The sequence below is a fragment of the Equus quagga genome, chromosome 15 (assembly GCF_021613505.1).
Source record: "Equus quagga isolate Etosha38 chromosome 15, UCLA_HA_Equagga_1.0, whole genome shotgun sequence".
NCBI classification, from domain to species: Eukaryota; Metazoa; Chordata; class Mammalia; order Perissodactyla; family Equidae; genus Equus; species Equus quagga.
In genome coordinates this window covers 9,324,831-9,350,840 of record NC_060281.1, presented here as the reverse complement: position 1 = coordinate 9,350,840, position 26,010 = coordinate 9,324,831, and positions in this window count along the sequence as shown.

Below are 26,010 nucleotides of genomic sequence, written 5' to 3'. Positions count from 1 at the left end.
TTTTGAACAGATCTTCTTGAGAAGAAAACTTGGCTTGTGGCTTAGGTACACTTTTGAAAGGGATGTGACATTAGCCCTGCTGATGATTTTCTTATGAAAATTTAATGGAACTTATGATATAAAACAAAATATTGGATGAACTTACAACAAGTTGTCTTTAATGACAGTTCAAGATACCAATAGCTCATTCCAGGGACCATTTACCTAAGGCTTTTAAATTAAATTTTCTAAGTGCCTTGCATGTTCGACTCTGCTTTTGAAGAAAGAGGCATTCCACTTCAGGGAAATGCAACCACTTACCGCCATAAAATAATAGATTCAGATTGGCCTTTCAATAAGGGGGTGAGTGTGCCAAAAATCTGAAAGGTGTTACTGTAAATAAAAATCTTTATTAAGAGCTAAAGAGTGCAAATTGATTTTAAAAGTTTTCGTCCTTACTGGCACATGAAAAAATGCAATAAAGATAATCGATATTGAAAAGCTCCCTAGGAAGGGAGATGTCCCGAAGCAGTACAGAACTCTAGTCCTGCACTGTCTGCCTTTCCTGAGGATGGCCTGGTGCATAGAAGTGACGGGTTATCGCAGTAGGAAGACTCTGTGAATGAGACCCAGGCATGGAGGCCGAGGGTCAGCATTTCACCATGAGGTTCATTTGTTCCTTGGTCAGAAACATTGTCCTTAACTCGGGCAAGGACTCTATTCACAAAACGTTTGCACCCTAGTCAATCAGTCAATGTTGGTGGCCCACAGGGTGTTTCGGCAAATAGGGTAAGATCCAAGGAGAATCGCTTAAGTTAGTAATAGATGAAACTAGCATTCCTTTTCCAATAGTTTTCCTCTCTCTTTTTCTTCCCTTTTAATCGACCCCTTTTCTCATGTACCCATACACATCAGTACTCTCATCTTCCCTGTTCTCTCCTATAATGGAATTGATAGAAGACTAGAGGAAACCTAAGGAATTAATGACTCAAGGTGACATCCATGCGTCCCCATCCATCCCAGGAATACTGGCCTTTTAAAAGAGAACAGGTAGGTCCGGCCCGGTGGCGCAGCGGTTAAGTTCGCACGTTCCGCTTCTCGGCGGCCCGGCGTTCGCCAGTTTGGATCCCGGGTGCGGACATGGCACTGCTTGGCAAGCCATGCTGTGGTAGGCGTCCCGAGCATAAAGTAGAGGAAGATGGGCATGGATGTTAGCTCAGGGTCAGTCTTCCTCAGCATAAAGAGGAGGATTGGCAGTGGTTAGCTCAGGGCTAATCTTCCTCCAAAAAAAAAAAGAGAACAGGCAAGGCCTTCCTTAAAAAAGTCAAGCAATAACTAATAGTATTATACCCATTTTGCATATTGGGGAATTGAGGTAGAAGGAGAATAAGCCACTTATTCAAGATGACACAGTTAGGAAGTTGCAGAATCAGAATTTGCACCAGATCCAGTTAGCTCCCAGGCTCTTAAGTACTGAGCTCTGTCGTCTCCCAATCCCTGGCAGATAGGTTGCAGGAAATCCCTTGTGTAGGAAGATGAGGAGGAGTTCCTGGTCTCCCAAACCCACGTTCTGTCCTCACCTCCTCTGCCTGCACGCGAGGGCCATCCACCTGGTCCCGGCCTCCTTCAGGAGCTGAATTGAATAACTTGAGGATCCATCTTTATCTGTTTTTTCTCTGGACCCCATGTCCAGATGAGTCTGAGGCTTTAGTTATCTTTGACAAGTCACAGTAACCTTTAGTGAAGCTTTCTTCCACTGTAGGTGGAAAGAAAAAGTTCTCCATTGAAGGAATAACATTAAAAATGACTTAAGACGTTATCTGCTTCTCCTGTATTTACTCACTTATGAGTAAATATAAGTAACGTATTAGTCAGGATTCTCCAGAGAAGCAGAATCAGTAGGACTTACATATACTTGCCTACATTTACACATACAATCTGTTTATATAGATATGTAAGTCCCAAGATCTGCAGGGTGAGTTGGCAAGCCAGAAATCCAGGAGAGCTGATGGTTTAGTTGCAGCCTGAATCTGAAGGCCTGTGAACCAGGAGAGGCAATGATGCACATTCCAGCCCAAAGGCTGGCAGGCCTGGGACCCAGGAAGAACTGATGTCTGAGTTTGAATCCAAAGACAGGAAAAGACTGATGTCCCAGCTTAAGGCAGCCAGGCAGAAGGAATCCGTTTTACTCATGGTAGGGTCAGACTTTTTGTTCTCTTCAGTGCTTCAACTGATTGAATGAGGCCCACCCACATCAGGAAGCACAATCTGCGTTACTCAGTCTACCAATTTGAATGTTAATCCCATCCAAAACACCCTCACAGAAACAGCCAGAATAATGTTAGACCAAATATCTGGGCACCTTGTGGCCCAGTCAAGTTGATATATAAAATTAACCATCACAAGTCATATTTCTAACTTTAAGTGACGTTTCCTCGTTTCTGTGCTCAGCCGTTTCTCATGGCTGTACATAGATGAACATTCACCCTAGTTACACAGCATAGGAGATTTGGTAATGCTTGTTGTCCTGTTAATAGTATTGTCCTATCAATGGTGTCTCCTTTTTCTTGCAAAGCCAGGATGATATGGACATCTTACTTATACAGGAGTTCACCAGGCTTAAGCTATTTTTTATAATATCTAGCTTAAAATAATTTTCTCATTTTCCTCTCCAGGTGAATCTACCAATATATCTTGTCACACTTGCAGTTTTGTCTCCACGCGTCTCTGAGTTTGTTGCTCCTGCTCCCTCTTCTGTTTGTGATTGTGGATTTTCTTTCCTTCTCCTTTCTTGTCCTGCATGTACCTATGCTATAATCCAAGGGATTGGTTTCCTCCATGTATGTTAATACTATTCATAACGTGTCACATTCAGTCTATACTAGAAAAGTTTGAGAAGGTGAGATTAGCAGGCACACGACTCTTAACTGGATTTTTTAAACGCGTAATGCTAATTTTATAGCTTTAGTTATTACAGAAAAGCACTCACACTTGTCTTTTGTGGTAATAGCTAAGCTGATTAGTGCACAGAGCTAATGAAACCACCGGCATTGTCTCCCTTCTTCAGGCTGTCCATTGCCCTGGCTTATCTCTAGCCAAGGCCTGCATCTGTGGTCCTCCTTTTCATCCACCAATGAGGATGCTATTGTTGGTCACAGGGGGCTTGGGTGAGAAAGAGGATCAGTTTTTTTCTGCTACTAGCAAAACAACTCATGGTGTGCCTTGGGGGAGGCAAGCGGGCTCAGCAGGACAACTCCTTATGCTAAGGTCAGCAAGTTATGAAATATTCTCCATAGGGAGGTGATTGGATTAAATAATTAGTGAATGTAAAGTGCTTTAAATTGCTAATTATTATGCTTTGTGGGTCTTCTTTGCAGATGATCTGCAGTCAGGGCAACTATTATGAGGCACAGGGCTCAGGATAATGTTCTTACTTATCTCTGCGCCTCATGAGTGTTTATATCATGGGTGGGTTTCAGTATTTTACAAATGTAATCTACCATTGTGACTTCTCAAACTTTGGTACCTTGGAAAAACAGAGCAAGATAGCTCAGGAAACCTTTTCAGGAGAAAAGGAAGATTAGAAACACTGGATTAGCAAACAGTTCACACTATTAATCATGTATTTCCATACCAACGTAAGAACTATGAGCTTGTGCTGTATAGGGAAAACACGCAGAAATAGGGCTCAGCTACTGATAGGTCTGTTATGGGCTACTTGTTCCAAAAATTCGATTTAATCTCCTGTTGTAGCATGGAGACTTGAAAGGTGGAAAAGCAATTACCTGTGCCTGGAAGATCAGGCTCTTCCCCATTAAGGAATTATAGCCAGCTCTAGAGATGATTTAAGAAGCTGTCTGACATAGACAGTATGTAAAACTGAATAGCCCATAGTCAATCACGTCAGTATGGTTTTCAATAGATTTTAAATAATGTATCTTTGTTAATGAGCTTGCTGTGTTTAGTAGCCCCACCTCTACGCTGCAAGCCACAAGGGAACATCATAAAATTTAAATATATAGCACTCACTCCAAAGTTGGTATGGAATTAATTAAACGCATTTGGAGCTATTCCTTTTAAGTAAAGATCTTTTGAGTGTTATAGGAGAGAGGAGTGTGAAATTAAAGCTGAGCGTGAAAGAGAGCATAGAAACCCCATATGTTGTTACTGCCTTACATATATGTGGCTAGGATGAAGCAAATCATTAGAAATCAAGTATATTAAGATAACGGAGAATGAAATAGTTCAGAATATTTGTTTAAGGTAGCTAACTAATCACTAGAAGGGAAGAGAATTTCTGGAACAGCCTTCATCTACAATCCCTTTGCCCTTCATTACTCTACCTCCGTCCCAAGTATGGTTTAAAAAGGGAAAATATGATGGCTAAGCCAGGGATGGGAAAGCCAGGGAGAAATGGCTTTGTATGGCTGTGCTGGCCCAGGCCCGAGGAGGGCCCTGGTTCTGAGTGCAGCACTTGAACTGGAGACTTCCTGTAGAGAAAGAGAGAGAAAAAAGCCTACTTAACTTTCTGCACCTTAGCTGGAGAAAAGAGAGCAACAGGGCAATCTCCTTAGGCCGTCAGAGAAGGCAGGAGGGCGGGAACGGAGCTGGAAGTAACATCTAGGGGTGGCTCTGAGAGGCAGCATCTGCCGTGGTTGAAAGCACGCAGTCTGAATCCCGACTACCTCACGTCATGAACCTGGCTCCCTCAGGTACCAGCTGTATGTCCTTAGGTAGATTATTTAATCTCCCTGGGCCTCAGTTTTTTGGTCTGTAAAATGGGGATAATATTAGATTGCTATGAAAATTAAAGTGCTTAGAGCAATACATGGGACATTATAAGCACTATATAAATGTTTATTATGCAAAGTAATATTAAAATCACTCTTAATAAAATGAAATTACTATTAAATAAAAATATAAAAATAACTGTTATTAAAGATCATAAAAGATATGCAAGGTTTAGTTTCTAATCCAAAGCTGAGAAGAAATTAATTGTGGTTAACTATTAGGCAATTATTTCCTAATTAATTCTTAGGAAAGACGTGTGATATAGGGGATAGAGAACCAGGCTTTACAGACCAAACATGTGAGTTCAGACAGAGACTCTGCCACCGGTGTATTCCGGGTTGAAGTCCTCCTCTTCTCCTGCACACCCACTTTTTCTCCCATGGCCCCTCTTTCAGTTGAGGGCCCCAACTGTGACTTCCTCCTCTCTCTTCTGAATTCAGACCTTGCCAGGTGGAGCTAGAGTGCCACATGAGGACCCTCATCATGCACTGTTATTTCCCCTGGGCTTTTGCAGTAACTTCCTCTCCAGATCCTGTCTATCCAAACCATCCGATATTCTGCTGCTGGATTAATTCTTAAAGCACCATTCCTTATGATTCTATTTCTCCCCTGCTTGGCAACTTCCATGGGTCCTTATTTTTTACCAAAGTCAAGTCAGTCTTTCTTTGCAGAGTGCTCTAGACTTTTCGAGATAGGATCTCAGCCTGTCTCCCGGCTGTATTACGTACCTATGTACTTTATTATGTTTGCAGCCAAACGAAGCCAGCTTAATCTCCCGCTCTCCCCATTGCTCATGCTGCTTTTTCTCTTTCCCAGCCTTCCCAACCTCCATCACCCAATTACAAATTTGTCTTCTCTGAAGATTTTGCTCTTGTCGTTGATTTTCCGTAGCTCTAATCCCCTTTAAGACACTGCATACATTCTGGTTGATCTTACGTAATAACAACTGTTATTATGGTTATGTGGGCAGATGTCTTATCTCTACTCCTTGTACCTAAGTCTTAGAAGGCTGGGCTGGGTCTTTATCACCTTGATATTTTCCGTGATCCTTAAGATATTGCCTTAAATTTAGTAGGCTCTCAAATATGTGATGAATAAATCAATTAAATTAATGACTAAATGTCATTAACTGTGTGACACAAGAAATCTCATGTTGGGCTCAAATTTCCTAATTTGCAAAATAATAAGATTGCAGGAGAATCTCCACCTTTTTATGTTTCCTCCTAGCTTACAAAATTAATGATTCGAAATCATTCCATGTCATCTATAAAGAGAAATTGCAGTATATTTGAAATAAGTACAAAAAACTCTTTGAATATAATTACAGTTTCAGTTTCCCCAGCTTCACATTTCTATTATTTTTAATTCCCTGCTAATGTTAGTATATTAAGCACAAACACTATTGTTGTTTAAAAAGTAATTAATCAAAAAAACTTTTCTCAAATAAAGGAATGCATAACAGGGTTTTCAGTGGCTGGTAGAATCTGTTTATACCAAAGTTTTCGTGCTCTGATAGATTTTTCCAAAGTTGTGGGCTGTTGCTATTTGGTAAGAAGCATGGAGTTTTTATATTTGTTTTTATTGTAATTTTAGGTAAGATAATTGTTGTTAGTCCTCCTTTTTAATCTTTGCTTTTTGCATTCCATATTTTCACTGTTTTGTTATTGGCTATGTCCAGTCTCCTGCAGAGAGATGCACTAGTTTGCCCTTGCTGCTGTGGTCCAGGGCTGATGAGGAGGCCTGGCAGAGTTTTCCGTGTTTGTGGTAAGTGTGATGCAATCTGTATCCTTGAGTACACAGAGGATGTGCTGAGATCCGGAGAATAACTGAATCTGTGGAATGGCAAGACACTTCCTAATGGCGTTTTACTGTATTTTGGAAGACTGTTATGACAGAGGATGTCACTTTGAGTCATCGTTCAGTTAAACAGATAGATTCATACATTCGAATCCTTGACTTAGCATGAAAGTTATATTTCACTTGGCATTTCACTGACTATTTGAGTTTAAAAGTTTTATTACCTAAGATACAAGCAAAATAATTCCAGTGCTTCTCTTGCTTCATCCTTGAGAGAGACAATAAGAATTTCTGTAATGTGTTTGCAGCAAGACTGGTGTTTCGAGGTCATTTTATCACATCACTTGATGTTTACGTATCTGTGACTCTCCACGTATAGGAAATTTCTGTGTCTTATCATGAAAGGATCGTCATGGACACTTCCTTCCCTTTGGAGGCTGGAATAATTCACCATTCAGCTTATAACTTCTTCTTTGCTTCGCTTTGCATTACAAGAATGATTCTTTTGTAGTTATAATTTTAATGCTATTTTCCATTCTTGCAATTTCTGAACACTCTTAAGCAGTGTTAAGATAGTTTTTAATATATAGGAGAGAGAATAAATATTTAACCACTGCTTAAACCTTAGTTCTGAGAATATTATGTTTATCCTGTATCAATTATTTAAAAAATTATTTATATAGTCAAGATCCTTTCGACCCCCAAGCTCATTGACTCCATCTAATATATTGAATAACACGAGGAACTTTGACTTTGCTGATGTTTGTCACTTTTCAAAATAGTCAGGCGAGCTCTCCTCGCTGGTGTCAAGACTCTACTCAATAGTGTGTGTTATGCAAATAATTTCATTTTCCCCACAGTCTTCAGATCCACATGGTTTGGTCTCCCTTTCAAGGTCCTAAATGAGATCCCTGGCAAATTTCCTAGTCTTTAAAATCATTTGGAAATACAGAATAGTCTCTTTTTTAGGTATGAAGTAGTCCTGTCTAATCCAAACAAAAGATTTCATTCTATATACAGTTTGCAGCTTCTCCTCTTATGTTCACCTGGGAACCCCAACCCCAGCTCCGGCATAACCCATAGCCTGCGGTAGCGGGGGCTGGGGCCAAGGCACGGCCTATTTCATCACTGATTTTGTTCTACTTCTTCCCCTACTTGTTAGCTGTTGCTTCTGGCTCCTGCAGAACCCTGTAGGAAGGAGGAAGTAGAAGGAGAAGACAAGGTCTTACTTGATTGTTGCCACTGGAATCTGGCATTGAGGCCACCACTACAGCAGATGTTCAAATGCTGGTTCTTATTCTCAAAGGATGCTTTGGTGGACTTTGTAGAATCCTTCTCACCACCCTTCCCCCACCCCATCCAGAGACGTCGAGCCCTATGCTTTTCTCTGAGGTGGAGGCCTACTTTCTGGTTGGCCTGATTGGACATCCATCCCCTCAGTTCTTGCTCTTATGAGTGTTCCCTGTGCATCCTTGGCCTGGTGGGCACTCTTACTGAGCTTGGCAATGTTCAAATGTCTCAAGACTAGATACCTCCTTCTGGCCCCGAAGAGAACTCAGCCTCTTTGCCCTTGCCTGCTACCTTGGACATGCTTGTGCCTCTATGGCTCTCCTTTTGAGATTTGCCATCACAAATGGTTATTGCTGGCCTGCTTGTTCAGGTGAGTCTACACTCTAGGCAACACAGGTGAAAGTCCCAAGGGAACTCTCCTCTATATTCAGGTTCAGTACTGACATTAAATGAATCTATGAGTTTCTATAGCTGAATAAGCATGGGAGCGGGGGGCAGAGAGGGTGGAGAGAGAGGGTTTAAGATGTCATTGTCTCCTCTTCAACCCATAGCAGCTCAGGTTCAACTATGCTAGAATATAAAACTGTGTGTTTAGGTACTTGCACCTGTTTACAATGAATGTCTTGGTTTAAGGAAAGAATAGGTTTTCTTTCTATTTAACGTTTTGAAATAAACACTAAGTATCCATACACATGCACGTGGAATCATCGTGAATGCTGTGGTAGTAAATGCAGACTGATGTCCAGGGTGCTATATTGGTGACTACAGTACCACTGATGTTGTCGGTAACATGATTTTCTGTTTTAATACATTTCCAAACAAAATAAAGTGTACTGATCCTCGATTTATGCAATAGTTGTATTCCTAGAAAATTTGATGCATTTTAACACCATGCCAGACTTTCACTTCCAGCTATACTGACTAAATTGTGGCAGTTGAAACCTCCTACCAAAAGCCAGATGAGGAGGAAAAAAACTGGGAGCATCTCAGAGTCACCCAGGCAACCAGGATTCAAGGAGCCAAGATCCTGGAGAGGAGGGAACTCACTCTGCACCACTTGCTCCCTCGAGACATTGGCTGATTCATAAGCAGTAAATAGCGAGAGGCTAACAGCTGAGCAGAAACTGGCTGCCAACGTGCTGAGAAACTGAGCTGGGCTTTTGGAAGTCTCGTGATGCTTGGGGGACAAAAATTAGAGTTCAGGGCCTCCCGAGGAGGAGGGGCTCAGGCTCTCAGTTGGGACACTGAAGGGCTATTGTCTAGAAATCACAGAAATACACCAGATCTTGCAAAGACTGAAACCCAGCTTTGGATGAACTCAATACCTCATTTAAATCCCAGCCAAATGCTAAAATCAGTTCTCCCTGGAGAAAAATACCAACGTTCAGTCTCTACACGTTTTCAACCTAATGTCCAACATTCAATAAAAAGTTATCAGGCATACTGACAAATGGGACCAGAAGAAAAAATAGACAATGGGAGCAGACCCACAAGTGATACAGATATTAGATGCAGCTTTTAAAATAACGTGATCAAGTAGTAGTCCATTGTGTATAAATGCCACATCTTCTTTATCCACTCGTCCCTTGATGGGCTCCTAGGTTGCTTCCATGTCTTGGCTATTGTGTATAATACTGCAATGAACATAGGGGTGCAAGTATCTTTATGCCTTTGTGTTTTCAAGTTCTTTGGATAAATACCCAGCAGTGGGATAGGTGGATCATATGGTAGATCTATCCTTAATTTTCTGAGGATACTCCATACTGCTTTCCATAGTGGCTGCACCAGTTTACACTCCCTCAGCCATAAGAAATGATGAAATCCGGCCATTTGTGACAACATGGATGGACCTTGATGGTATTACGCTGAGTGAAATAAGTCAGAGGGAGAAAGTCAAATACCATATGATCTCACTCATAAGTAGAAGATAAAAACAATGACCAAAAAACACACAGCATTGGAGATCGGACTGGTGGTTACCATAGGGAAGGGGGGAGGGACGAGGGCAAAAGGGGTGACTAGGCTCACATGTGATGGGATGCACTATAATTAGTTTTCGGGTGGTGAACATGATGCCATCTACACAGAATTCGAAATAGGATGTACATCCGAAAATAAAAAAAAAAAAGAAAAATAATGTGATCAAGAAAAGAAAAGATGTAGAATTTTATCAGAGAACCATGCCCAGTAAACACATATACAAACACACACATATACACACTCGTGTTTGTGTGTATTATTAGTGTTATATATAACCGAGTTAGGTTCTAGGCTCAGACAAACCTGAAAATAAACAGACAGGTTTTGCCCCCACGTGAATGTCTGGTGGGACATTTAAAAACCTGGTGGGACATGGAAATGCTGTTGATGGTGTGGAATTGTTCTGGGTATCTAGTGCCCCGGCTCGTCCAGATGCCAATAGCACCTTACAATCAGCGTGGCACCTGGAACACGCCCACAGGTTTCCCTGACGTCTTTTGGGGGCAATATTGCCCCTGTGGAGAACTATGGCTCAGCTGCTCAGTCGATCCCCACTTCATGGGAAAGTGTGCAGCCCAGAGAGCTGTGATAGTGCCACAATTCTGTGAAGACCATACAGCTGGTTGTTTGCAGAGATGACGTTGGAGCCCTGACCCCTAACTCTTAATGCAGTGCTCTTCTGCAACTCCTCTATTCCACTTAAGTTTTAAAGTTCTTGGGAGAACTGACTTAGATTTCTGGGTCAATCAGCAATTTGAGGATTTTTTTTAATGTATACCTGCCCAGAGGAATGATACAGGATATCTAAAAACCATGAGCTGAAAACCATCAGTTGTTTTTAAAACTCCCTGTATTATAGTAATGCAAATTCCCTTCCAAAATTCTGAAGTAGGTTGAGACTTTTTGCTGAGAGTTTAAAGGTCTCAAAACACCTCACCCTGCATCAGCTTAGGGGAATCAAAGGAATACTTCAAAGATCTCAAGTTTGAAAGATATCAGAAAGTCCTACTTGTAGAATAGTTCAAAGCAATCACAGGTGAATCCTGGGGGATTTGTGTGGAAAGTTAGTATCCAAATATATTTTTCCTCTGAAATTCACCTAGGCTTCTAAATTCAGTTGTATTAGCATTTTTATAAATTCTCTCTCAACTCCGCAGTTCTTTAGCATCACCTGAAATCATAGCCTCTCCTCCAACTTTAAGGTTGAGACAGCTGTCATGTCTCACAGACTTCTGAGGGACCTGCTTCCCATCTATTTGCCCTCTGCTTCTCTCACATGTGGAAAATAGAGCTTGTCTAAAAGATTTGATTTTTATCCCCCTCTGTTTTTATAGGCAACTTCAGATTTGCATTTTTATCACTCCTCTCTCAAAACGTGTTGGCATTGCTGTTGAGTTTTAATGGCTATTTATTGGTCGTTCTCAAAATTAGTGCATCATTATTTATTGTTCTGGTTAGGTTTGCATGCAAGCTCCATCCTATTGCCTATTATTTTCTTCCTGGCCTAGTAGATTTCTGGTATCTACCAGTGAGACAGATGTATGTGCGTATGTGCAAGAGCCCAGTAATGAGCACCCTTACCTACAGAAAGTAATTACAAAGCCATTAATTCTGTTCATAAATGCACACAAAGTCAAACAATTCCACATCTATCAGAGCCTCGGTGAATCCCCTCGGTGAGTCCTTGCACCCTACAGAGGGGTCAGTTTTCATTTGCTTCCATTCTGGCCATGCCGGGAAGGCTTGGGAAAGTGGGAACACCGCTTATCACCCTTCGGCCCCTTGCCATTTAGCAATGGCCTCAGCAATATTTTATCTCTAAGACTTAGTTTGTCTTGCTTCCTTCAGCCAACAAACAGGCTTGAGCACTTGCTTAACTGCGAGGCCCCTCTGCTGGTCTATATGACCATTAGGTTTGTATTCAAGTATTTCAGTCCTTGGCTTCTTATAGGCTTTTTGGAAGTCTGTGCAAATGTCATTTCAGTTTCAGTTCTTCGCCTGAGTCCATTTATGCAGCAGCACCATCTGAGTGAACCACAGGTGGCTCGCTGAAACTGTGAAGGTGGATTTTAGGAGTATCAGAAAGGCCTCTGCCTTCCCTCCCGCCCCACTTTCATTTTTCCTCCCACTCCCAAGCGCTTCTCTGACCAGCTCGTGAGTGTGATTATTCTGCTACGTTGAAATCATTTATTCGACTCGTGTTTTTTTTTTTCAGTCAAAATTTAAGCTTATTATTTGATTGCATGTTAGTATGAGTTGGTCAATACTTTCAGGAGAGCAAGTTTTGATGATGAGAAGGTGAAGGAAGCTTGAAAATTCTGGTTTCTTTGAGCAAGGGAGCCTCTTGCTTAGAGAAGGAAGCACTCTTGTGGGAGGAAGCCAGGGGGACCCAAACTCTCTGGAATAGACCAGCTGATCACAACTAACCTGCTGCTGGTTCAGAGGACTGTTTCTGGAGCTGTGGTCCTCACTTTGTGTTGGGAGTTATCTCAGAGAGGAGAGAAATACGTGGTGTCACTCCTCATGGGGTTTGCTGCTGACACTTCCAGTGTGCACTAACTAGTTCAGGCTCACGGGAATGGCTTAGAATATCAGATTCAACAAGCTTTTATTCTTTTCATAATCCAGGGTGAAGGCTGGGCATGGTCTGTGGAAAGAGAGGATTAATGCATTTTTCGCTTGCTTAACTATACCCTTATATTTTTCATTAATTATACTTCTCTATAGGATAGTGTTGAAAGTACAGACACGAGGTCAGGCAGCCTGGTTTCAAATCCTGATTGTGCTGCTTGCTCACAGTATGACCTTGAATAAGCTAGCCTCATTGTATTTATGTTTCCTCTAAATTGGGAAATAATAACAGAATTGACCTCATAGGGTGATTGTGAGGATTAAAGAGGAAAATATATGGACAGCATTTAGCACAGTTTGTGGAATGATGATAGGTAATTATATTCAACTTTAATTTAACCAGTTCCTTTATGATTTCCTTTAACTTCAAAATAGCATTGTTTAATATCCCCTTAGGTATTTTTCCAAACATTTTCAATAGATGTTTACTACAATGTTTTCTTTACCCTTTCACAATCCAATGTGTGCTGGCTGTTTTCTGAATTTGTTGGTTCCAGTGAATTATTTGCCCTTTCAGAGGATTTGCTATCAGCAGCATCTTAATTTGACAACATTGTACAGATGTTTTGTGTTTCAGCTGTTTTGTTTTATCACCTGTTAATCCTATGCTCTTTTATTTAAAAGAGATGAAAACTGTGACAAAAGTACAGGCTGAGTTTACAATTGTCCAGCAAATCCTTTCTCTCAACTTCCAAACACCAAGTGTTCCAAACACTCTCATGAGTGCACTCATCTTTTATTTCTCTTTCTCTTTCTCTCTTTGGTGTGAGGAAGATTGGCCCTGAGCTAACATCTGTTGCCAATCTTCTCCTTTTTGCTTGAGGAGGATTGTTGCTGAGCTAACGTCTGTGCCAATCTTCCTCCATTTTGTATATGGGATGCTGCCACAGCATGGCTTGATGAGCGATATGCAGGCCTGCACCTGGGATCCAAACCTGCGAACCCTGGGCCACCGAAGTGGTGGGCACGAACTTAACCACTATGCCACTGGGCCAGCCCCACATCTTCTTTTATTTTCATTAAAGGAGCTTTACAAAAGACATCCTCCAAATGACTCTTTCTTGGAGGAGAGTTATTACTTTCTTTAAAGTTAATCAACACTTGCTATTCTTCCAAATAGGTCTAAAATTACTTACTTAGACCTGACCTCTGAACCCTCATGTCTGGTCCCTATTTCTGAAATAAAGCTAATATTAAATGTGCTTGTAGTAGATACAACTTGGTCTGGTTGCCTTGGTCATGATAACTTCCCAGATGGTCGTGACTATGCTGCTCTGCTTGTTCACATGATGGACTCCACTCCTGGCTACAAATGAACTGTCTAGGCCAATCATAGTGCTTCCTCCTGGCCCACCAGTGATTGTAGTTTCCAAAAGGGGGTAATAATATCCAAACCAGATCAATCCTGCCTGAGAATTTTGTGAACATGAGAAAGAACTCATTTTTGTTTTTATATTTCTCTTATCAATAGTAGTGAGATGTTAGCTTGGAGCTGCCTCCAGTCTAATACAATGTCAATGTCTTTAAACTTCAACCTCAAAGTTGATAAAAGAGTCTTGATATCTTACATTTAAACCTTACCAGCAATTTAAGACTAAGAATCCTATGACAGAATCCAGCTAGTCTAGAGCAGAGATAATTTACAACTCTTGTGAGACCCTTTTACTATTAACTATGTAAACTTAATATGGCGGTAATGTCACAAGATATGGAGAGCTTAAATGCAGCATGTGTCCTTGCTGGGGAGTCAAATGCAGTACCTCAGACCTAGGTTCAAATTCTGATGGCAATTTCTTGCCAAGGTGACCTTGAGCCTGTAAGGGAGACGAAATTTTCTTCTACACTTGTAGATTCTTCTGGCTGGTCTAAGAATTAAATTGACATGAAACATAATGACAGGAGAAAATCAAACAAAGTTTAATAGCATGTATACATTGGAGAAGCTCAGGAAAACTGAGTGAAATGGCCAAAGCCACCACCTTGAATACTATCTGCAGCTAAAGACAAAAGAAGATGTTGGGGTAGTGATTTGGAACTTCAAAGGGAGGAAGGGAATTCACATGGAGATGGAAAAGCAAGTGTTTGGTAACCAGATGTTTGCCACGTCTTGCAGAGACAATGGGACATGGAGAGGACTTTGATTAAATGGGCCTTGCTAGGTTCCTGTTGACCACACTTATATCATATTATACTATAGCTATCTATGGTGATGGTTCCTTTCTGGAACAGACCTTCTATCTTAAATTCTTTTAGGCAGTGGGGGAAGGTCCAAGTTTCTTCCCGAGTCTTTGTTCTTAAATATAATCAAGCCAATGAGAAAATGTGTCTCATTGAGAAAATGTGTCACATTTTGGGGTAGCAAATTCTGCCCCCCCCATAAGCCCGTCCTTTACATTTTTCCTTTGTAGAATGAGGATTATAATGATCCTATAATGTGGTTGTGAGAAGTAAAAGTCAATGAATAAAGCAGAGCTTAATAGGCTTTTTTCCAGTATAAATATATTTCATGTCTTTCTTTCCTTTTGTTGGTATTTGAGCCTCTGTTCAGGCTTCTTATTGTACTGCAAAATATATACGCATGGGTGGGGAGAGTGGGTAGGGTAGGGTGAAGCTGATCTTGGCAGCAGACCATAAGAGTTTTTATACACCTAGTCTTCTGGCTTACTGGGACCTCTTTCACTGTTATTCAAGCCTTATGCATCTGAACCAAAATAGTTGTCCTGATTCTTCCATTCTAGTATATTCCCCAAGACTTGCTTAGCACAGCACTGTATAGCCACTTTTATGCAAGAATGTTTGATGCAGAGACAGAACTGCTGAAAATAGAGTTTCTCTCTCAGCTGAACCTCCTCCAAGGCAGTTTAGTTCTTCATCGTCACCTTAGTCCTTTTTCTAGTTTTCTTTTGTTGTTATTTGTCCCTAATACCAGCTCTAATTCAGAAGTGAATTTTAGCTTTTCTTGCCTTTTTCCACACCTAGAATTCCTCAGTCAATAGAAAGCTCCATTTTCCCTTATTTTCTGGTCATCAACTGCCCTAGATTTCCATACTTAGTAGATTATATTCAAGGGTGTGCTCCTCTCTGATGCTTTGGATCCACTAGGTCCTGACACATTTAAACACTGAATAAATGGTAACTGTGATTATCAGCAGTATAATTGTGATGCTCACCATGTCTACAAGTGCTAAATCATTAGATGAACTGACATTTATCACCTTTCTGGGCACTAGAATTCCATTCTTTCTACTGACCTGATGGGTGGGATGGGTCTTTCCTTCCTCTCCATACCATGTATGTCTTATCTGAAACAGTTCACTTGGTCAAGAAGGATTACCTTTCTTCATAGGAGAGGACCTTCTTTAGACAAGAGCATATGAGTCAAGACTCTATCCTTGAAATATCCAAACAAGGTCTTACAGTTCCACAGTTGTTATATCTATAACAATTAAAATAATTTCCTTGTCATGTCGCTAAACACGACTGTGGACCATAACAAACAGATGCTAGTAATGAAGGCCTATAAATAAATTCTCATGTGTTTTATGTTCTTGATCAGAAAGATTAACAGCCAGCTACAATGTTTCTCCTTGGAAAAGTTTCTCATGTTCAAGAATGGTTTTATTATTGCCTTTTGAAACAAGTGGAATATTTGGATGAACAGGCAACGCGTAAAATGTCCCTGCACTGCTGCTAACAAACTTAGGAGAAGCATTTTACTTTGAAGAGTATTTTTTTCCTTCTGATAGCTCGTAAGTAACTCAAGTAATTTCCACTAGTGCTATGGCCAAGCTCTCACTGTAGCATGAAGGAGAAAAAATGAAACTATTGATATGAGTCATCTGTCAGAAAAACTAGGTCCAGTCCTTCAAAGGGGAAGCAGAAGAGATGAAGAAGTGATTTTGCTGTCAATTATACTGTTTTTTCTGAAGTAATGATGTATTAGGAAAAATTGTGTTGGGTGTTAGAGTCTCTGTTCTCCCACACAGTCTCTGCCATTCCAAGCCTTTCTTTCAACTTACCCCTACTGCCGAAAAGTAGGTGTTGAATATGTGAATTACTTTAATACTCACTGTCTCTGCCTATTGCACTGAGGAATGTGTTAGTTACGGTGTGAATTTAGAAAAAATGCTTCATGGTAAATGTCACTTTGAGCAGTAGTTTGTCAAATTAAAATAATGAAGAGAAGGATGTGATAATGGAGTCAGTCCTGGAGACAACCAAGATTAGGTGGTGAGCTATTTTGGTGTTACAGATTGGCCTCTGGATCAACTTATCACAGTCTTTCTTAGCCTACCGTTATGTTTAAATCAAACTGAGCAAGCTTTATCGCAGACACTTTAAAGAAGACTAGGCCTATTTGTCTTATAAAAATCAGCAAATAAGGAGGTGACACCAATTTACTGATTCCCCTCCTTCCAACTCCAGGTCCAGGGAAGATGCCTTTCAGTGTAGGTTTTATTTCCTCTGATGGGTCTAGCTTCCGGTGAACGTGATGTTGAAGACTTGATGGATCATCTCTTCTGTCCTGAGGATGGGGATGGGGTTGAATCTCAAGTCATTAACAGTAAGAGATATATATGATGCAACGCCAGCAGCGTCAGTCTGTGAAGAGGGCTCAGGCCTTTCATTATGTGTCCCCTCAGCTGTCCTTTCCCTCAGTAGGCCTGGTGCCTCACAGGTCCATCACTCCCAATTCTGTTACATTGAAGTCAGGGCAGGGGGCTTATCTTTAATTGGCTTATTTCTTCCTACATCTGTTCATGAAATGTTTGTGGAAAGACTTCAAATCCTTTTTTAGTCTTTGCAGTTGGGCTTCTCAGGTGCTCTGATGAGCATGCTGTATTATAATAAACCACTATACAATTCCAATAATAGTTTTCTTTGTTTTAAATTATGGTCTATAAATACTTTTGAAGGGATAGTCTTTCAAAAGGTTTGGGCTCTCAAATAATTGTGATTGTTGTCTAATGAAACAGTAAAAAAGTAGGAACAAATGTACAAAGATTTCTTGGATGCCCTGATCTAGGTTTCCAAGAAAACCGACTCACTGCATAAAAGAGAGGGCACTTTCTTTTCCAGCTGACAAATGGTGTCCTCAATGCAATTGCTTGATTCTTACCTTAGGGGAAACTACAACACAACTTTAACAAGTTGTCATAGCTTCCTGTGATGGTTATAACAAATCACCACAAATTTGTGGCTTAACACAAGAGAAATGTATTTCCTCACAGTTCTGGAGTCCAGGAGTGTGAACTCAGTTTCATAGGACCGGTCAAGGCTGCACTGTCTCATAAGGCCCCAGGGGAGAGTCTGTATCCTGCCTTTTCTAACTTCTGGTGGCTGCCCGCATTCCTTGGTTGGTGGCCCGCATCATTCCAATCTCTGCTTCTGTGGCCACATTGCCTTGTCCTCTTCTGTCTGTAGTAAAATCTCCCTCGGCTTCTGTCTTATAAAAATACATGTGATTGCATTTTTGGCCCATCCTTGTCATCCAAGATAAATTTCCCCATCTCAAGATCTTTAACTTGCTCACATCTGCAAACCCCTTTTTGGTCGTATAATAATGCTCACTGGTTCTAGAGATTAGGATGCAAATATCTTTTGGGAACCCATTATTCAACCTCCCATGCAAGTGTCACCAGGATATTTAATAGATAAATAGCATGATCCAAATTACTAGCAATAACAGTGCTTTTCAGGAATTAGCAACACTCTTAAGAAAATAGAGAATCTAAACTGGGAAATTTGGTGATTTTTTGGCCTATGAACCAGAATGTTACAAAACACAAAGATGAAACTTGCAAGCTTTGTGTATTTAGGGTTGGGAGGAATTACGCATTAGAACCGGTGTACATTTTTGACTAGGTGTTTGTTACCATTGCTTGTTCTCACCTTTGGATGTTTTCTAAAATCTAGAGCTTGTCTTCTAAGTCAGTGTTTTCTGATCTGTAGATATTATTGAGATGAGAAGTTGAAAATGGACTTTCCTTTCATCAATACATAGATATGTATTTTCATGTTCTGGAAGCTATGAAATACATGGAATGCCTTAGCTCTTATATTGACCCCAAGGTCTCCCTTTTGGGTAACCAGACCCAGGATCTGACACACAGTGGTAATCACTGGGTTCCCATGTAAAATCCAGCTCCCTCCTTGACCCCAGCTCTTCTTTATGACATCCCTTCTCCCTTTCCTATTCCCCAATTCTGAGGCTTTGTGTTATGATTTGGTAATCCTGAATTGCTCTCACCATTGCTTTGATGCTGACCACAGCCCAGTGGCTGGCTTCTTATTGTCTGACTACTGATATTTCTGGACAGTGATTGCTTCCCACCCCTAACCTCCCTGCTTGCCCCTTTCTTGTGATATGATTACGTTTCCTCTTGACTCCAGACCACAATTATGGCATAGTAAAAAACAATAATAATGTAAATAAAATAATAATAACAGTAATGTGAAGAAATCCGAACACTATGGTCAATAGCTTGAAAATCTTATTTATGAGAATGAACTGAATTATGAGAGTGAATTGTTCAGGCTGCAGTGTTCTAGGTTATTGGCATGCTAAATGTAGAGTACAAGAAACATAATGATTTTACTGACCTTTGTTTTAGAAAAGACTGGCCCACAAGCATTGATCGATTCATTCAACCAACAAGAATATTTCTATTTGCCAGGACCTTTGCCAGGTGTTGGAGATAAAATCATGAACAAAAAATAGACTTGCTTTGTTTCTTCTTGGGGCTTACATGCTACTAGGGGGAGTCAGATACTAAGTCAAATATATATATATTTTTATATATATATATATATTTGCTGTAGTAAAATCTCCCTCGGCTTCTGTCTTATAAGAATACATGTGATTGCATTTTTGGCCCATCCTTGTCATCCAAGATAAATTTCCCCATCTCAAGATCTTTAACTTGCTCACATCTGCAAACCCCTTTTTGGTCGTATTTTGGGGAGATTTTGGTCGTAGGGGGAGATTTTGCTCCCCCTAGTAGCATGTAATATATACTAAGTCATAAATAATTGCAAATTGCAATTATGAGTGATAAAAGAGCTATTCCAGGAAAAGTCAAAGCATGTCATTGGTAACTCAACCACTTTAAGGGAGGCATTCAAAGAAGGTTTCCCCAAAGAAGCAGTATTTTTATGGGAATTTGAGGAATGAATGGAAATTAGGAGGTTGGGGTAGTGGGATGAGGAGAGAGTATTCTATGCAAAGGCCACATGTGCAAATGTCCTGTGGTGAAGGGGAGCATGGCATGTTGAAAAAACTGAAAAAAAGACCAATAGGGCTGAAACAAGAAGTCATTTTGAGTGCAGTAAGATTGGTGGGGTAGGTAAGAATCAGATGATCTGTTTTTAGGTCTTTTAAAGATTTTGTCTTCCCAGAAAATCATAGGAAACTGTTGAATACTTTAAGCAGAGGCATGGTGTGATCGAGTTTCTGTTTTGAAAAGGATACTGTACTGTGTATATATGTGTTTGTAGGAAAGCAAGAGTAGATGTGGGAAGTGCAGTTAGAAGACTACTGTAAAAATAAAGATGAAAAATGGCAATCTAGTTTTCCATGTTCTTCAATTTTATCTTTTTCTGGCATTCAGCGTTGTGCTTGGAACAATATGTATTTGTTTAAAGAGCCATAAAAGATATGAATGAATAAATTCAGCTCTGGCTTGATGGAGGAGAAAAACTTGAACCAGCTCTGCTGTGTCCTCAGTGTCTGTTATTTGCCACTGATGCTCATACTCAATTTGAAAAACTTGAAAGTTCTCCAGCATCATGAAAATACAGAGATTAAACTGTTCTGAATATAACAAAACCCTCATTGGCACGTAAGGGGAAGAAGTTAGAGAAGTTCTAGTGATACAAGGCAGACATCCCGTATCTCAATCCTTGTGGACCAGAAAGTGATTAAGCAAAATTAAAGGTCTGATTAAGACTGCAAAGGGTATAGAGATTCCTGAGGTTCTTGGTAATTATGCAATAGAAATTTAATCCAAATTGGCAAGAAATTAGTCTTTGAAGGATAAGACGGTGATAACTAGGTCAGTTGACAATATGGTGTGAATATTTTGTCTGCGCTTAAGAAGAGGTCATTCTAACTGCTTCATTAGGACTCAAATATTCTATTAAAATGAAGATATTCTAAATATGTCAGGCTTTAGAAAAAGAAATCCAGGAATTACAAAGAGATATTCTAAATTGCAAGTGCTGCATAGCCATCCAGGAATTGAATTAATAGCCACAAAAATGTGAAGTAAATATTTCTCCTTAAAATTCTCTCAGATTTACCCAAAAGTGTATAAAATGTTCTGAGTTAGAATAAAGCTGAGGCTTGGAAGCTTTGCGAATGCTCTCACTCGGCGGTATGAGTTGGGCTCAGTGAGATCTGGCGCCTCAGTCAGTGTCCGTGGTCGGCTTCAACAGCGAGGACTAGCATTCCGCCTTCCTTTTTTTTTTTTCTTTTTTTTTTTTTTTTTAATTTTCGGAAATCAGATCCAGAGCCTGATAAGTTTGTTTACCTGGAGAAGTGGATTCTAGGTTCTAGAAGAAAAGATTGAAAACACAACCTTAAGGGAATGGATAATTTGATGACAGATTCTCATTGATCAATGATGCACTTTACATCAGATCTAGTATAAATTCTGTGCTTCGCAGTGGAATTATGCTTCTAACCTTATTGGGGAAGGCGATAACTTTGCAAAAAACACCCAGGTTATTATTTCTGGAATCCAGTTAACCTAAGGATAATTATTCATCTTACTAAAACCTATTTGGGATCCACAACGTTACAATGTAGGCGATCAATACACAGGCTTTAGAATCCTCCACATGTGGGTCAGATCCTGGCTCCACCGATTATTAGACTTAAGACTTTGGTCACGGTACTTAACTTCTCTAAGCCGTGTTTTCTCATCTCTAAAATGGGAATAATTTACTTTACTATTTGCTTCATACAATTATTGGGAGAATGAAATGACTTCACAAATATGAAGAACTTAGCACAGTGAATGGCACAAAATAACCTCTGAACACTTGCAGCAACTGCTCTTAATAGAAGGCCTTTCAGATTGTTTATGATCTTTACCCAGTTCTCCTCACAGACAGAAACAAAAGGATAAAAAAGTTCCATTGAGTATTATGCCAGTTATGCAAATATAATGAATATTCCATGAAACTAACATAGTTTCTCAGAGATAGTTGTCCAATTTTAGGAGGAAACATTATTTTGAAATTCACCACTAAAGCATTGTTATAAACTTCAGTAAAAAATGGTCTGATCTGTTAAAACATTTACAGTATTCTCCCCACTTTTCGGAGCCTTGGATGGAGAAGTGTTAATGGCTTATTGTATGAGTTTTTCTTATGTTCAGATATAGTTTATTCTTGGCAAAATATTAACTGCTTAAGTAAATTCTGCAAAAGTTAGTGACTCGAGGGAATAAACCTAATTCATACTTTGAATAGAATATCCTAGTGTTTTCTTGATTTGTTTAAATGGGATAAATCATGTGATTTTTAAAAAAAATGCAATTTATATGAAAATGTAATTTCTAGACATCCAGCAGCCCATTCACAGAGTAAAAAGCTGTTGTCATAAATCCAAAAAAGTACAATCTTACATTCTTATGACTATTTATCAAAATGAACTCTTTTTCTGCAGGCATGAGAGACAACTTATTATTACACATTTGGGGTTTTTAAAGATTCATATTTTGCTTCTGAAACAGGCTATTATTCTGATTGACTGCTTTGGGCTTTCAAATCAATATTGTCATTAGCAAAGAAGTGTACCAAATTATATAAGGATAAAGAAAACCAGCACCTCAGAGGAAGTCTCTCAAGAAGTCATGTAGGTAATTTAAAATGTATTTTTTCTCTGATGTGCTGATATGCTACATATAGATACGAGAATTTAATTGCCGTTGGGTGATAATTTTTAAAGGAATCGCACAGCTAAATCTTAATCCTGTAATTTCAAGTATCTCAAAATGTTTCCCTTGTGATCATCTAGTTTACCTTTGCTTGACTAATTAAACCTAGAGAATTTTTTCTAAGAATTCCTACCTACTCCAAATGCAGGTATTTCCAAATGTGGGTCCTTCTAGTTGTGGCATGTGGGATGCTGCCTCAGCGTGGTCTGATGAGCAGTGCCATGTCCTCGCCCAGGATTCGAACCAACGAAACGCTGGGCCGCCTGCAGCGGAGTGCGCGAACTTAACCACTCGGCCATGGGGCCAACCCCTGCCTCTCATTTTAGAATCTTACACTTTCATGTAAGGTGTAACTCTACTGTACATATTATCAGGGAGAATTTAAGTAATTTTCCTAAAGTCACAGTAGATATATCTGAGAACTGAGATCAATTCCAACACACATGTTCTCAAGTACTTTGCTGTTCAGCCTCCTGAGGTGATCCTGAAATTTGGAAAGTTGCCAAGCTTAACCCTTCCAGGAAGTACATTCTTCAATTAGTGACATGTACAAAAGAAGGATGTGAGTAACATAAGCTTCTGCTATTTCTTATCTGCATCCCTTGCTCCTTCCAGGTATTCATCTTCTACTCAAACCTGCCCCAGGCCCACTAGAGAGTAAAATGCTTGGGTATTACCATTATTTAGTAGCATGTAACTACCAAGCACCCATCTTTACTACCCTTACTTGGACTTTTCCTGTGTTTCTGTAGGACTAGGACTCGTATTTGAGGTATTAGAAAGCAGGATAGTGGCACTGAGAATCTTCCAAAGAAAAGAGGCTTCTAATGTAGAGTATTTGCTTCTTTACATACTGTATAAGCTAATGGCTTTAAGCATTGCTGTGGATGAGTGACCCCTTTCTCAGCTATCACAATTTAAATTTGGGCCCTAAAGACCTAACGGTTCTTATTACTTTAAATAAAGCTGATACCATCAGGCGATTTCAGTATACTTTTATTTTACATGTATTTAGGTGGCTATCTATAGTTGTCAGTGACAAATGAGCACAGCTCAAGGCTCTTTTCTTATGCATTGATCCGTGCTAAAAAGACCAATATAGCTCTTATTGCAATATGTTGTGAGTCTGAGAAACAACGGACAAATTTATGATGAGTCAGTTACCTGACTGTGGCAAAATACAATTGCCCTTTTTTTGGTGAATGTAAGAATAAACACTATCGCTACTATAATGACTAAAAATGCCTCTGATAGAACTACTCTCTTCACCTACAGAAATTCCATGCCACATGCTTTGGGAGTCATTCTTGCGGTGCCAGAGATGGGTTTAGATGGAGAGATAACAAGCAAGTTGCATAAGTTACTGTTGCTTCCATAAGTCTAGCAGGAAAAAGGAACAACGTTAGGAATAATTGATAGTAAAGGGATGAGGGAGATAAAAAGAGATGGACTGGGAAGCATTTAATGACTCTTTGTGGCTTTACATCTGTCACAGTTTTTGTGCTACATTAAAGTTTCATTATTTTCACATTTCGTGTTTTCATATTTTTCCATCCCCTTCTTTCTGCTAAATTTACCAAGTAATACAATGTAGATAATGGAGAGCTATTTCTGCAAATGTCATTGAATCTGTTACTGGAAATGAATAAAGTGTTTCACTGATGCATTTCCTTCAAAATACATTTTCAATTAGCAGCAAAGTATTTGTGTACAAAACATGCTCTTTAAAAAATTACATAAAAAATAGATCATGATATGAAAAACAAAACCCTAAAATCATGAATATTTGTATCTTTGTTCAATTTCGGTGGGTCAGATGATTGTGTCAACTTTTATCAACTTCCTCTTTCTTGTAATATTTTGTGTTTACCTAGAAATGTATTCTACCTCAGTTCCTTGACCTTTTGCTTGCCACGGGATACATTTTAATAGTAATTTCACTAATGAGTTAAAGATATTTAATGTGTGAATATCTGAGGGCATTGATTGAAGTCATTTTCATAACCCTGTATTAGCATAATTATTTTTTTGGAGTAATTCTTCGTTCAGAGTTAAGAAAGAAACCATGATTCTGTTCTGTCTCCATGACTGAATCATCATGCAACCTCTTGCAAGAACTTGTACTTTTGATGCTTTAGGTGACTGGAGTAGAAGTGAAAAGAGGTGAATAGCTTGCCAGAGGCGTATGCATTCTATGGGTGTGTGGAGGAGAGCTGTAACGGGACATGCCTCTATTTCAACCAAACACTGAACTGCTGGATCAGTGCTGCAGAAAGACACAGCAAGGGCAAGGATCTGTGTCTTCACTCACCATATATTTCTTTCACTCCCTACATTGACATGTACATAACCATGCTTAGCTTCAGAAATCATGTAGGATTGAGTGTCTTCAGGTGGATATAGTCTGCCTTGTGCGTCATCATTCTCCTCTACTGTCAGGCATAGGTGGTATGCTCGTTCACTGCCTGTTAAATGTGTTTATGGATACCAACTGTTTTAAATTCAACTCTGTTTGCTTGTCTTCATGTAAAAAATATCTAAAACAGCACCAACCACATAGTGAGCATATTGTTGTTGCTAGTAAAAGTGTAAGAAGTCCCTCGATTCCGCTGCCATTTGTGCTACTGAATTCGATCAACATCTCTTCCTTACTTGTCTGTGTGTTGTGGAGTGAGAGATGGAGATATAGTCTCATGAGCTAAACATTGGAAAAGACCATGAGACTGTGATTATGAAATGAACTTGTCCTCATCAGGAAATGCTGTTAAACTAACACCATCACTTTTTAGTATATTGCATTATTTTGGGGTGCTTTTTCATTTAGAGATCATTCTTTCATTTTTTGGACTGCAAACATGTTTTGTAATGAGAAATATTAATTGTTAGCACCCAGTCTGCCTCCCATGAGAAAAGTAATCTCATAAATTTTTTTACAAAAAATTTTACATAAATTGTAAATCCTGCATTTATGATTATAGCTGAGCAAGTTAAAGAACAATTAAGAATAGGAATGCTTACATTGACATCTAGTTGGAGTTTCATGTTGTATGATGTGAGGAAGAATATTACACGGCCTCAAGACAGTTTGCTGTATTCATATACTGTAGCTCATTCAGTAAACATTTATTACAATATTTCTTTGTGCCATTGAAGGTCTGTGCAAAATGCTAAAGCCTTGGTTAGAGCTGCCAGAATTACAGGGTGCCCTGTGGCTACTACCTTCAAATACAAGGGTCACAATCTTGTGTTCCTGTGCTTGAACTTTCTAGGTAGCTCTTGCAAAAGGGAAAGAGATGTAGGCTTGGAGCTGGAAAATCTAGGTTCGAATCCAGGCTCTGACTCTTCAGATTTATGTTTGATTAAATTCATTTTCTTTCTTGAGCTTCAATTTCCTCATATCAAAAACAGAAAACACACTTGTCTTAGGGTTGTATGAGATAATGTGTGAAAAACCTGTGTAAACTCCAGAGAGGTTCCCAGATCTAAAATAGTGGAATTATTATAAAATCTGTAGGCAGTTATTATTATGGAGCAAACAAAAAGCACTTTCAATGAAAATGTTGCGCCAGCAGAGACCTTGCCAGAATATTTTACCCAG